Here is a 13,710-nt window from a genome sequence, read left to right on the forward strand (position 1 = left end):
AGCAATCGGAACGTAAAACTAAGTTGAATTTTGAAATGTTTGAAAGAATGTGACTTTTTCTACAGAAGTCTCAAGTTATGCCTGTTTCCAATTTAAGTAAAGTATTATTATTAAAAGTTGCATTAAAATAAGCCTGGGGGCTTGCCCTATGGCCTAGTGGTTAAGTTTGGTGTGCTCCACTCTGGCAATCTGGGTTCGGCTCCTGGGCAAGGACCTGCACCTCTCATTGGCGGCCATGCTGTGGTGGTGACCTACATACAAAATAGAGGAGGATTGGCACAGATGTTAGCTCAGAATGAATCTTCCTCTGAGAAAAAAAAAAAAAGCCAGCAGGAGTTTAGTACAAATTCACTCTTTCCTGCCAGTTTCTGCTGTTGTCCTGACTGGATGCAGTAAAGAGAGCTCTCAGGTTAACACATGGTTTAATCTAGAAGACAATCAGCAATAATTTCCCTTTCTTTCCTGGACGGATTTTAGATACAACATAACTAACATCTCCCTTACTACCGTGCTTGTTCAGCTGGGACAGGAATCCTTTTTGAAAAAAATAGACATGTGAATGCTTAATGGTTTTCATCATATTTATATAGTTGTGAATTGTTTTGAGAAAAAAAGATTGTCACTATGCATGCTTTTTGCACATGGAATTGTAGTCTAGCTTGCATTAAGGCTGCAATAAGAGTTGTTTTACTGATAAGCGTCATTGAGTTAGAAATGAGTATGATGCCGGCAATGCTATACCTAAACATTTATCTGCCATGCAGTTTCATTTGGCCTAAATGTTATCTTAGTGTTCTGTTTCTCTCCTAATCCATTGTTCATCTATACATTTATTCCCTCAAATTCACATTTTTAAAGTTTCCATAGCCTTTTCCATTTTCATCACTGGCACTTTGGATCAGCTAAAGTAGATCACTCTCTCATTTGCAAAATTATAGTTATAATGAACTGAGATTGATAGTACTTCATATTCATTGTACAGCAAAGTATACGCTGATTTCAGCATTTCTGGAAGGAAAGCCGTGTTTATTTACAACATATTTTAATTCAAATATACCTCAAAAATTAGGATTAAAAAATGACTTTTAATTTTCTTTTTAATTACCACATAGGACCACCATAAATTTAAAAATTAGAGATAGAGGGAATGACAAGTCTATAAAATCTTAGAGTGTGAGGGGAATTCATGACATCTAGTCTACTTGCCCATTCTTGACTCTTGGGCCACCAGGACTATGCCTGGGTAGTTTCATTCTGAGAGGCCTCAATCAAAAGCAACACTGGTGCAGCCACTATGGAAAACAGTATGGAGATTTCTCAGTACCATATGACCCAGCCATCCCACTACTGGGTATCTATCCAAAGAGCTTGAAGTCAGCAATTCCAAAAGTCCCATGTACCCCTACGTTAATTGCAGCATTATTTACAATAACCAAGACGTGGAAACAACCTAAGTGTGCATCAACTGATGATGGGATAAAGAAGATATGGTGTATATATACAATGGAATACTACTCAGCCATAAAAAACAATAAAATCGCCCCATTCACAACAACGTGGATGGACCTTGAGGGAATTATGTTAAGTGAAATAAGCCAGATAGAGAAGGACAATCTCTGTATGACTCCACTCATATGAGGAATTTAAACATGGGGACAAAGAGAACAGATTAGTGGCTACCAGGGAAAGGGGGAGTAGGGTGGTGGGCACAAAGGGTGAGGGGGTGCACCTACAACACGACTGACAAACAATATTGTACAACTGAAATTTCACAAGATTATAAACTATCATAAACAATAAAAGTTAATTTTAAGAAAAAAAGCAATAGTCTTGTCAATTAACACATACATTGCTGAAATTTGAGACTAGGACAATTAAAGGAAAATTTAGTGAGAAAATGTATGTGAAAATGATATATCAACTCTTAAAATCCAACCAACATTATATTGAAAAAAATTCCAAAGGCAAAACACCACGTTGCACCCAGATCAATAACGGGAACGTGAGCATGAGTGTAAAATATCACTTTCCCAAACTGGGCTACATGTTGAAGCATTGGAAGGGAACAGAACTCATTTGCCCTCTTCCTTCACTTTACAAAAGTGGAAACAGAACCAGTAGGGTGAAGGGTTTTATGGAGCCCACACACAGGATCAGCCACTTTAGTGATCCTTGTTCTTTATACAACTGTGGTAAATTCATGATATGAACTCCTTAAAGTGATCTTTGAATTCAGCAGAGAGCTGGAGTTGACATTTAGATAAAATGCAAGCACTGACAAAATGAAACTTGTGGTTTTATACCCCACTGCTCTTCAGTAGCCTTAACCTAAAGGAAAATTGGAACTCTCTTTTCTTAAATTAACTTTTTTTAGATTATAAAAGTGAAATAACAAACACATGAAGTATGTATACTGTTGAGAGCTGAATTAAAGAAAAAACTCAAGCTACGAAGAGGATGAAAAAAAATCACTAATTGTCCTAAGACCCAATATTTTGCTAAATTTCATTTCAATAAAAAGCAACATTCAAAGGGGGAATTATAATTTATTTGCCTACTAAAATTATTTTTAAATGAACATATACTTATTAATGGTAGAATATAAATATACTTTTATAAGGAACTTTTCATTTCACGAAGAATCCTTGTTGGTGAAATTTTTCATTCTCTGGAGATCAAAGCACTTGCAATGAGCAGAATCCATCCTTTTACTTTTAAAAGGATTTAATTTTTAACTACTCTAGATGGATGAAAATCTGCTTAAAAACAAAAGGAAAGAAAAGCCTCTCACCAAGGAACTTCTTTCTTAACAATAATACTGTATGTAGCCTAAATTATTCACGCTGTAGGTTTAAACTCATGTATTATTTTTCTTTCATTAATAGAAATAGACAGAAGCTGAAAACCACCTTCAATTAAATAATATTCCTTTACATATTTTGAGATAGTTATTAAGGTTCTTCTTAGCTTCTTTTTAGGTCTAAGGAACCTAATTTCTCATAATTTAAATTTATAAATCTACTGTCTAACATTTAATGGGTTTCCACATTTCCTCTTAGACCCATATGCATGTCTATCATGTCTCTATTTGGAGCTTAGAGCCAAATATAATGCATTTGAGAAACGTGAGTGTAATGAAATCTTTACTAAAGTCTTCTACATATAAAAAAAATCTCTGTTGTATAATTTAACAAGTCATTTTCAATTTTGATTCTTTTTATAGGGTCTAGAATTATGGAGTTCTACAAACTTAACAATCTTCAAACTTATGATTCAGATAATGGAAAAATATATTAAACGGTACTATATGTTAAATGGTACTAGTAGTGAAAAATGACTACATGATTTCATGTTGTTATGAATAGATTTCTACTTCTCTCTAAGTCAAAATTGATAGTGCTGTATTAGTCAATGTGTCTGGTATAGCAAATAAGTTTTCATCTTATGGAAAATTGGAACAATTTTTGGCTCCCTACCCTGGTGTGTTGAGTGTGGGAAACCAAATCCAGGCTCTGAAGGAAAGGGTGTCATGATTGATTAGTGATGTCTGCATGGATGAACATCAGATGATCCAGATCTTCATGGGGGCAATTATTTATTTATTTTTCTGTCTGTTTTACTCAAATATACCTTATATGTTTGGGGTTAGGAATACAGCTGGGATGTTTTAAAGCATTTAAGAAAAAAATACCTTAAACTATTTTTAAAAAGCTTAGTGTTGTGGAACTTTTTCTTGATGAAAAAATACATGTCCTTGGAAATTTGGGTTAATTTCACTGTTAATTAATGCAGAAATGTTGGTTGGTGTATTAGTTATCTATTGCTGTGTAACATTATCACAGCAAGCTTAATGGCTTAAAACAATACAGATTTATTATCTCATAGCTCCTGAGCATCAGGAATCCAGACATTGCTTAGCTGGGTCCTCTGGGTGCTCTCCCAGCTTGCAGCTGATGGGCGAAAAGAGAAAAGTTAAACATAAAGTATCATCTGATTGGTTAGTTAAAATGCTCTGACTCAGAGTTAAATTTCTTAGTGATATACCGGTTTCTTTCTGTGGGCCTAAGAGTTTTGGAGCAAAATGGCTCTCAACAAAATCTATCATCTGAGTCATAGGGCAAATGGGTATATGAAATACTGAATAAGAAAGCTGCTGAAGGAAGGTTGTGGCAGACCTTTTGATTCTTTCAGGCTCCTAGAAGTTGGTTACCAAGATATCAGCCAGGGCTGCCGTCTCATATAAAGTATGACTGGGGAAGGAACCACTTCCTCCCTCATGTGGTTGTTGGTAGCATTCAACTGCTTATCGTGGTCTCCATTTCTTCTTGGCTGTTAGCTAGAGGCTACTCTAAACTCTTGCCAAGCGGTCCTCTCTGTAGGGAAGCTCATAACACAGCAGCTTGCTTTTTCAAAGCTAGCAAGAAAGAGAGAGTCTCTCCTCACAAAATAGGCATTACAATCTTGTGTAACATAATGATCTTCATGTAGTCACATCCATCCCATCATCTTTACCAAATTTTATTGGTAGAAGCAAGTTACAGGTTTTGCCTATACTCCAGGGGTATAGACTTTGCAAAGTCTGACTACCAGGATGTGGAAGGCATGGGGGCCATCACTGAGTATGTCTGCCACATTGGAAGGCATACATTTTTCAGGGTATTTTCTCTTGATATGAGAAAATATTCTCAGGCAGCTTGAAGATATTGTGAATCATCATAGTATCTACTTTACTCCTGTGATACTGAGAGGGAGAAAAATGTGAAAGGAAACATTGAACTATGTAATTACGTCATTCTTAAAGAATGCTTATGGAAAAGCTGGATGCAGGTAATATAATGACAAAATCTGTATTACAAAAAGAGTAGACACAGACAACAGCTGAATTCACTGAAATGTCAAAATATATTTTAAGGAGACAGAGTCTATGGAAAAAAAAAAGAAAATCCTGCAATTTTAAGCACTGTGAATGAGAGAGAGAGCAAAACTATTTCTTACAATAAAGAACAACTTCAGCATCAAACTGCTGAATTTGCAAGCCAAAGCTTAATCACAATAAATACCACAGTTGTACTCTTCCTTAGTGTGTAACTATCAAAAGTCGTCCTAACATCAATATAACCTACGTTTTCACCCTCTTCTCAAATTCCATGGAGACCTAGAATATTCACTTACGTGGTGTGTTAATATCCCAAGTTCCTAGAAGAGTGTTGGACATAGAGGAGATGCTTAAAATATGTTTATTGAAGCATTTTTCAACAATCCTCAGGATTCCTAGTTCTTTTCTTGACAAACTTTTACTAGATATAAGCCAAAACAATCTCTCTCTAATTTAGGTCTTTGGAAGCTTTTCTGGGGCAGCCCACTCTTAACTTTTATATAAGCTGTTTTAGATGCAAAGTAGGGTACAGATAAAAGCACAAAGATGTTTGTTGCATTCTCAAGGGAAGAGGGTTAATATTTAAAGTAGCCTTATAAAAAAAACATGGTCTGAGAATTCAAGAGCATGGCTCATAATTCAGTCTCAACATCCCTGATGGGATGGCAAGGATCCTGGGTGGCACAAATCCAGGGGGTCATGTTTTGCCAAGGAGGCCTTGAGGACAAGACTGATTCAAGAAGAGATTCCTAAAATAAGAAAAACAGGTCAGAATATAGGAAACTATTTGCAGCTTGTTTGTAAAAAAGAATAATAAATAATAATATATTTTATAGGACTTTGAAACTTTGAGAGATAACATTGATTGGATTGAAACTTAATATCTACTTGATCTGTTATTGAATATAGGTTCCAATTGAAGAATGGCTTAAAAACAAAAGAATTGCCTTGCTTTTATTTTTGGGATTAAACAATGAGCTCTTGTTTGGTCTCTAGCCACAATTTCACGATGAGTCACTTGAAGAGTAAGGTAGAATTTTCTTTATCTGAGCCTTCAAAATAGAAATTCTAATTCTGAGTTTACAATTCTAAAAGCGTACTGCTTAAAAAAGGGAAAGGAATATATTTAAACATTTTATTTTGTATCTCTTCCTGCTACTCCCGGCTTAATTTTTGTATGTGAATCCTTGAATATTCAGTAAGAGTTCTATCACCTTGTGAAAACCATGATCTTATTGAGGTTGATAAATTTAGTCTGATGCCATGATGTAATCAAAACTGTAATTGAAATAACAATCCATTACCCTTGATTTGGGCATCCTGTAATCTTCTATAATATCATTTTCTTGTCAGAAAGTAAGATATTACTAATTAAAATGTACTCATTTGGAAAGTTCCAGAGTGATATTTAAGTCAGGAGACTATATAAAACTATTGCTGTTTATTAATAAAGAACTTACGATGACATATGCCGATTGATTTAGATTGTCTGCTTTTCTGTGACTTCCCTCGAGTTTACCTTTAATGTCTGACTTTTGTGCCTATATTTTGGTGAATTTATGTGGAATTCGTTAGATATGCCATATGTACATGAAAATAAAACTGAATATTGTATTTATAAATATCTGTGTATGTATTCTGTATTTATAAAATTACAGTAATGCTATTTTTGTGCCTAGTGTTATGGGAATCTCCAGATACTGTAGTTTTAATTTTAAATTCATACTGCACTCTAGTGGGGAATGAGATCAATGCAAAATTGGTCTTATGCTGGTACCTTCTAGCACTAATTACGGACTTTTTATAGGTTTAAAAGTGAAATGTAGAAGAATGCTGTGATCTATAATTTTCTGAAAGGTGACATGCTATAAATATAATTTATGTGTTTAATATTTAACCATTGTAGTACAATATGTTGTTTTTTTAAGTTGGTCTGGAAAATTCACTACTGAAACAGTTTATTTGATTTCTTGTGGCATATTTTGTATATATACAAATATGTATATATACATCTAATTTATACCATATAAATCATATAATGTCAAGAAGACAAAAGACTGGCCCATTTTCTTCCAGAAGTTTTAAAAATGAGGATCAGATTTTAAAATATTCCCTTGTAAGGTTTCATTTGTGATCCTAGTTTCATGAAGCGACTCGATTTAAACTGTGCAGCCACCTTGGGCAGCAATGTCTTTGTCATCACTAGAACCACCTTCGAATAGCTAGTCGTTTCTTCATTTGTTCTAAGTTATTTCAAATTAAATGAGTGCTTTTAAAATCCATTTATGATGTGACTCTGGAAATCTTATTCCCAGTAACTAGTATCCAACCACATAACAGTAGTATCGTATTTTTTTCTAACCATTTCATCCTATAAATGCTTGTTAATGATCTCCACAACATTTTACTGACTTTTAAGGTGACTTTTGAAAATTTTCTTCAAAATGACATCTTACAGCTACAATTGTGAGAGCATGTCCTCACAAATAATGACTGAATCTTTGTTATATTTTTTACTTCCTTTTTTATTGAACTAGTCAAGAAGAGTTGCATAAGAACTACAAATGCTACATGAATTTGTACAGGTTGTACAAAGTACAGCTTCCCTTTAGTGAAATGGTCTAGATTGATCTGTCCTCCTCAAATAGTATTTTTTTCATTATAAAGCAATCGAGAAAGCTCTTTATAAAACACTCTATAAAGAATTTAGTATCAGTAGATTCCTCCCTTCAGAGAGAGAATTTTTGAGGACAAACTTTGCCTTACATTTGGGCAATATTTAGACCCTTACTTTTATTTTCTCAAAGAAATTGATTTTGAAAGAAGTAGCCCAAATTTATCACCTGTTGTCCTCTGTAGAAATACTATTATAACTCAAAGAATTAAAGCTTCTAATCAAATGAACTTACGATTTCTGTTTTTTTACTAAATACCTGGTTGTCATTCACCCTAACTAGTCAATTTTCAACTGTATGACCATGAAATATCTGTAGATCAAATTATTTCATTTTCATTTGGATGAAAAATGATTTCTAGATATGCTGTCAGACAAAGATTTGTAAAGAGATTTTTAGTGTTCAGTATTGATTCTGTCACTGTTTTTTATGCTTTTTTTTGGTGAGGAAAATTAGCCCTGAGCTAACATCTGTTGCCAATCTTCCTCTTTTTTTCTCCCAAAAGCCCCAGTACATAACTGTATATCCTAGTTGTAGGTCATTCTAGTTCTTCTATGTGGGATGCCACCACAGCATGGCTTGATGAGCGGTGTCCACACCCAGATCCAGATCCAGAGGTCCACACCCAGGATCCAAACCCGCGGAGCCCAGGCTAACAAAGCAGAGCACACCAACTTAACCGCTCAGCCCCTAGTTCTGTCACTATTTATGGAAGCAAGTCTGTGTTAAATACATTCTACGCTTATAAGTCCCTATCTACCTCATTTAAAAAAATTCTATGGCTGGAGAAGCCACTGCAAACCCAAGAATATTTTAGTTTAGTTGACTTATGTTGTTTACAGTTGTATGACTTCTGTGGGTAATTTGTAATACTCTTGTTAAAATATGATTCATTGTGCTCTAAACTGCCTGTTAGCAGATGTCATCTACTGTTGTTTTCAGTTATCCTACAACCTCAGGATTCTGGGAGATTTTAGAGGCTTGCCATTTTGACAAGGCAGCAGATCCAAGAACAAGGGATAAAACCAATCATGAACCTAAGAGTGGAAACTGGCTTCTTAACTGTGAAATAAAACACTGGAATTATTTGTAGGGAAAATTTTCCACTCAAAATCGGGTTTGATTGTCAACTAATATATACTCCTTTAGATACTTTTAGTTTCATACTAATGGTTGCTGATTGCTGTCATAAAGTTGAAATATCAAACACAAAATGAAATTTATGAATTCTTAATTGTATGGAGATTGGTCAGATAACACAATGTGTGTGTGTGTGTGTGTGAAAACAGCTCATCCTTCATCTTGATAGGAACCAATCACAAATGGACACAAAGACTCAGTTGAGGTGTGTTAGATAATTTTCTTAGTAGGTTAGTAGGTTAGTTATTTAGAAGGCAAAGTTGAATTGGAGAAAATGGCTTGGAACCATGGTCCATAATGGATTTCCCACCCTTTCCTCTCTGAATAGAGTTTACCTCCCAAGTCACATGCGGGGCAGCTGGAGAATTCTCGGCTTTTCATTCAGGGATGTGAAACTTTTACACGTTAAGTTCTTATATGGCACCTGAAAGATAAGAATGGAATTTTAGGCTAATTTGCAATACAGAGCCAAGATAGTATGTTTTTGTGAGGAAGACTGAAGAGGTGAAGTGCCATTCTCAACACACTATATCAAGAATACGTGCTATCAACATGATTTATCACTGTCGTTAGCCTCGATTACGCTCACGGCTGAGGTAGTCTAGGTTAGGTTTCTCCAATGTAGAGTTCCTTTTTCTCCTCTTTCCATACTGCACTATTTGGAAGCAAGTCACTAAGCATAGCCCACTCTTAAGGAGTAGAGAGTTATACTCCATCCCTTCTTGAGAGGGGAGTATCATCTAAATTATTCGGAATACTTCTATATGAGAGGTTGTGTCTTCTCACTCATTAATTTTTTTTATATTAGTATATACTCATGGATATTTATTTCATACTTTTGGTTATAATCCAATAATGTGTTCTTAGGTTCCAGCTTTGATCCAGTCAACAGGAGTTGGCTCCTGTGTCTGTTCCCCAGTTTTTGGTTATTAATCAGTCGGGTTACACCAAGCTTGGGGTCCACCAGGGGTATAGCCTGTTTCCCTCAGGATGAGGTGGAAAAGAACAGATCAGCACTTTTAGGGCAGTCTTGATACCAGTAGCTGGTGCTTTAATACAAATGGTGATATTTCAGCTTTTGTCTTAGAAAGCTCTCAAGTGAATCAAGACAATGTTCCATAAATCATCTCCAAGAACCATGTTGCCTCCCTGGAAAAATATTGTTTCCAATTTTATTTTTTCTCAAGTTATGCTTGGATACATTGTTTAATATCGTTTACCAAAAATTATTTGTCTTATGTATGCCACTCTTTAATTATTTCTACAACTCTCTAGGATTAATTTAAGCTCCAGGTCTATAAAATTACAAAACACACACAAGGAAATAGCTAATTCCTACAATAATCATTCCCAGGGTAATTCAAGTCCTTCAATCTATTACATGACGCAGTCTAGATCCACATTATTGTGTTAAGCCACAGACTTTCATAGTATCTTAGTGATTCTGGGGCATGGAGTTTCAGTGGAAAAAACATGGACAAACTGATAAAATCTTTTGGGTTCCAACCTAGTTGCCTAAAGTCTGTATATGACCACTGAATTTTTTCTCAATGGAACTCAAATAAACAAAATTTTCTTTCCAGAATTTAAATGATACTTTTACCATATTGGGAGTAAAAATTACTTATGCATATTGCCTCCTATTTCAGAGAGAACCATTTGAAACATTGCAGTTTTCTTGTAAAATCTATAAATGTTTCGTGATATCACACTCCAGTCACAAGGATTTATTTGAGATTCCCTTTTTCCTCTAGTGTTCACACCACATGGTTAACGTCTCTTACTTTCTATTTCCCTTAAGAGTTGTCCTTTCCCCTTCCCCCTTAATGAAAAATTAATTCTTGACCCTGGTGACATAGTCTTTACTTTCTCTTGTGATCAGGGAACCCCTCACATGTAAGCAAATAAATCTCATAGCCTTGGAAGAAATTTCTTCTCCATTATTTTCCCCTACTAAATTGTTGATAGAAATTCTTATTTTATTGGTCAAAGTGGAAATGTGAATCAGGGAAGAAAATGTTTCCTTTTAAACAAATGCATATATTTAGCAAAAATGATGTGTCGTGAGGTCTCATATACTCAGACTGTCTGTGTACTTTTGTTTAGTTATAAGAAACCTAAACCATTCCTTCGGTAGGATAAAAGCTCTTTTTTCAGCTTATTCTTTCAAATATATTGATTCATTCTTTTTACAATAAATGTAATAAGTGGTCATGTAAAATTTTGAAAATATTGAGAAGATGGCAAAAAAGCTATTCTAATCTCACCATTTAGAATTCACTGCTACTAATATTGTCTTATTTGTGTGTTACATACTTGTGAACACATTATATATAAATTTACAACTTGTGCTGGTTTTTCCCTTATTATATAGAAATAATTTCCTATATATTGGCTTTTTTTGGCTATACAGTATCACAGTAGTTAAATACACCACAGTTTACTTAATTTTTTTCATTACTTACTGAGATTTGAGATAAAAGACATTAAAAATATAAATCAACTCTAGAAAAAAGAAGTTTTGAAACATTCTGAATATAGCCTGGAGTACATAGTTAAATTGCTTTAATTATATAAAATAAGAAAAGATAATATGTTTGTACATTTTTCTTTAACTAAAATTATGTAATCATTTACATAGCCTATAAATTTTCTTTTAAATGTGACCATTTAATATGTATATTTAATATTATTCTAATAGAGGCTACCTGAGTAAGAAAGATAAACTTTCTTTTTTTAAAAGAGGTTAATGTATTTTAAGTAAATTAGTCCCCCAAAGAAGCATGAGTTATATACTTAATATCTTTTACTCCTTTTGGAAATTGGATACTTTAACATCCTTTAGGAGATTTAAGTATTAGGTGTTTGGCTTGAGTTCAGTAGTTAGATTTTCTTTAACTTTACCAGCAAACTAGTCTTTACATATTGTTAAAATTATTTGGACATTTCTTCTCTCATTTGCCTACACCAAAGCCCGTGCCCTTCCCATCATTTTCAGTACGTTTGTACAATGACAAGGATCATCCTCGTCTTGCTCATCAGTTTATCTCCAGCACTGAGGACAGTGCCTGCCACAGAGTTGGCAACTGATAAACACATGTTAAAATAATGATTGCTTTTCTCTGCCAACATTTCCACAGACTATAAAATAACTCCTTGAAGAATTTGCAAAACTGGAATGGGGAAATCATATCTGGACCAAGAGAGTTCTGCAGAGCCTCATGTAGTGAAAGCACAGAGAAATTATTTTTTATTCTTCATTATTATTTATTATTTTAAGGAGCCTTTATTATTTTAGCTGATTTGTAAATTAATGGTAGGATATGTACTGCAAAAGTTACTTTACTTATTGCCATGTTAAGGCCAGAGATGCTGGAATTGTCAGTCGCCCTTTGTTCTTAGATTTGAGAATAGAAAACCTATATTTGTCCAAAAATAATACCTCCTATGTAATACATAGGTCACTCACACTTGTTTTGCACCCAGATTATGAGGCTATCTTGGATATTCAGAATCTCCATTGTATTTCAGGTATACAATATAAAATTTTAGATATTGAAAGAGTTTTAGCATTTTTGTATGTGTAGGATGTGTCCATCCAGATGTAAGTGACTTTACTTAATTGATAAGAAATATAAAAATAAGAGAATTTTATCTAATTGAGTCAAAACAGAAATATCTAATTCATAAATACATGCTAGAGAACAAGATGATGAAGAACATGGCATTCGGAGATAAATAAAACTGCATGCTTGTCCAACTATACCATTTATTAGCCATGGGACCCTGGGCAAGTTGTTTAACCACTCTAAACCTGAGTTTCTTCAGCTGTGAAACAGGAAAAATTATAGTGCCTGTTCTACTGTGATGATGATTAAATGAGATAATGCATGCTAAACACTTGTGGGGCATTTAACTCCGTATTTGACATAGAAAAAAACAAGTAAAATGTTTGCCATTTGTATTGGATTAAAGAGGCTATTCACTTTGGATAGTATGAAAGCAGCCTATTAAAATGGGAGGAGGTGGAAAATTTGAATTCTAAGTGTCTAGAACACTCATTGTTTGCTACCCAATTAAATAATCTGAAGGAATCCAGAAATCTTCATTGGTTTTTTCATAACTTTCTTTGCACCTCTAGATTTCACGTGTGCACAAGATGGAGAGAGCGAGGCTGAGTTTTTACCTGATGACTTTGAAGAAAAAACAGAAAGAGAAAAGAAGCATACCAATTTCACTTTGTGCAACGTCTGTAACATTCAGCTAAATTCGGCCGCTCAAGCACAAATCCACTACAATGGCAAATCACATCAAAAGAGATTAAAACAACTCAGCAATGGGATGCTGAAAAATGACAATGGTAAGTTTTGCTAAAAGCGTATTCTCGATTTTACGTCATCGACTTAAGTTATTTGTGTACCTGCAGATGTGAAACTGAAAGAATGGGCTAATGTCTATTTTCAAAACCAGGACAAAATATTAAACAGAAGCTTTATCAGCAAAGTACATTAAAATAAATAATTGCTTACAGCTTTTTGGATGAAAAAGGCAAATTTTGTTTGTTGTATAGACCCAACTATATTAGCATTGTGATTATGACTCACTGGGACATTGGCTATAATTCGACAAAGTTGACATTAGAATTCCTTGATGTTTGCCTTTAATATAGTTTTTTGGAAACAGACATCTTTTTACATTTTACATAAAAAATATTTTTTGTTTGTTTTTTGCACGTTAGGGGGTTTAGTTAGTAAGATTGCAATTGATTTTAAATAGTTACATATCTTTTCAAGTAGGTGTTTTAACCAATAAAATCTGATCTATTAGTATGTACAAATTGTTTAAATTTGCTAATGGGAATTAATGGTTTGTTTAATCACCTTAGACCACTTTTTTAAAGGATGCATAGAATTTACAAGTAAACGGATTTAAAAAATAAGACCAAAGTGCTTTTGGTAACAAGTGGAAAGTTATTAGAAAAACCGTGGAGAGGCGAGGGAGCGGTGGGTGAACTCCTGC

The sequence above is a fragment of the Equus quagga genome, chromosome 1, assembly GCF_021613505.1.
Source record: "Equus quagga isolate Etosha38 chromosome 1, UCLA_HA_Equagga_1.0, whole genome shotgun sequence".
Lineage (NCBI taxonomy): Eukaryota > Metazoa > Chordata > Mammalia > Perissodactyla > Equidae > Equus > Equus quagga.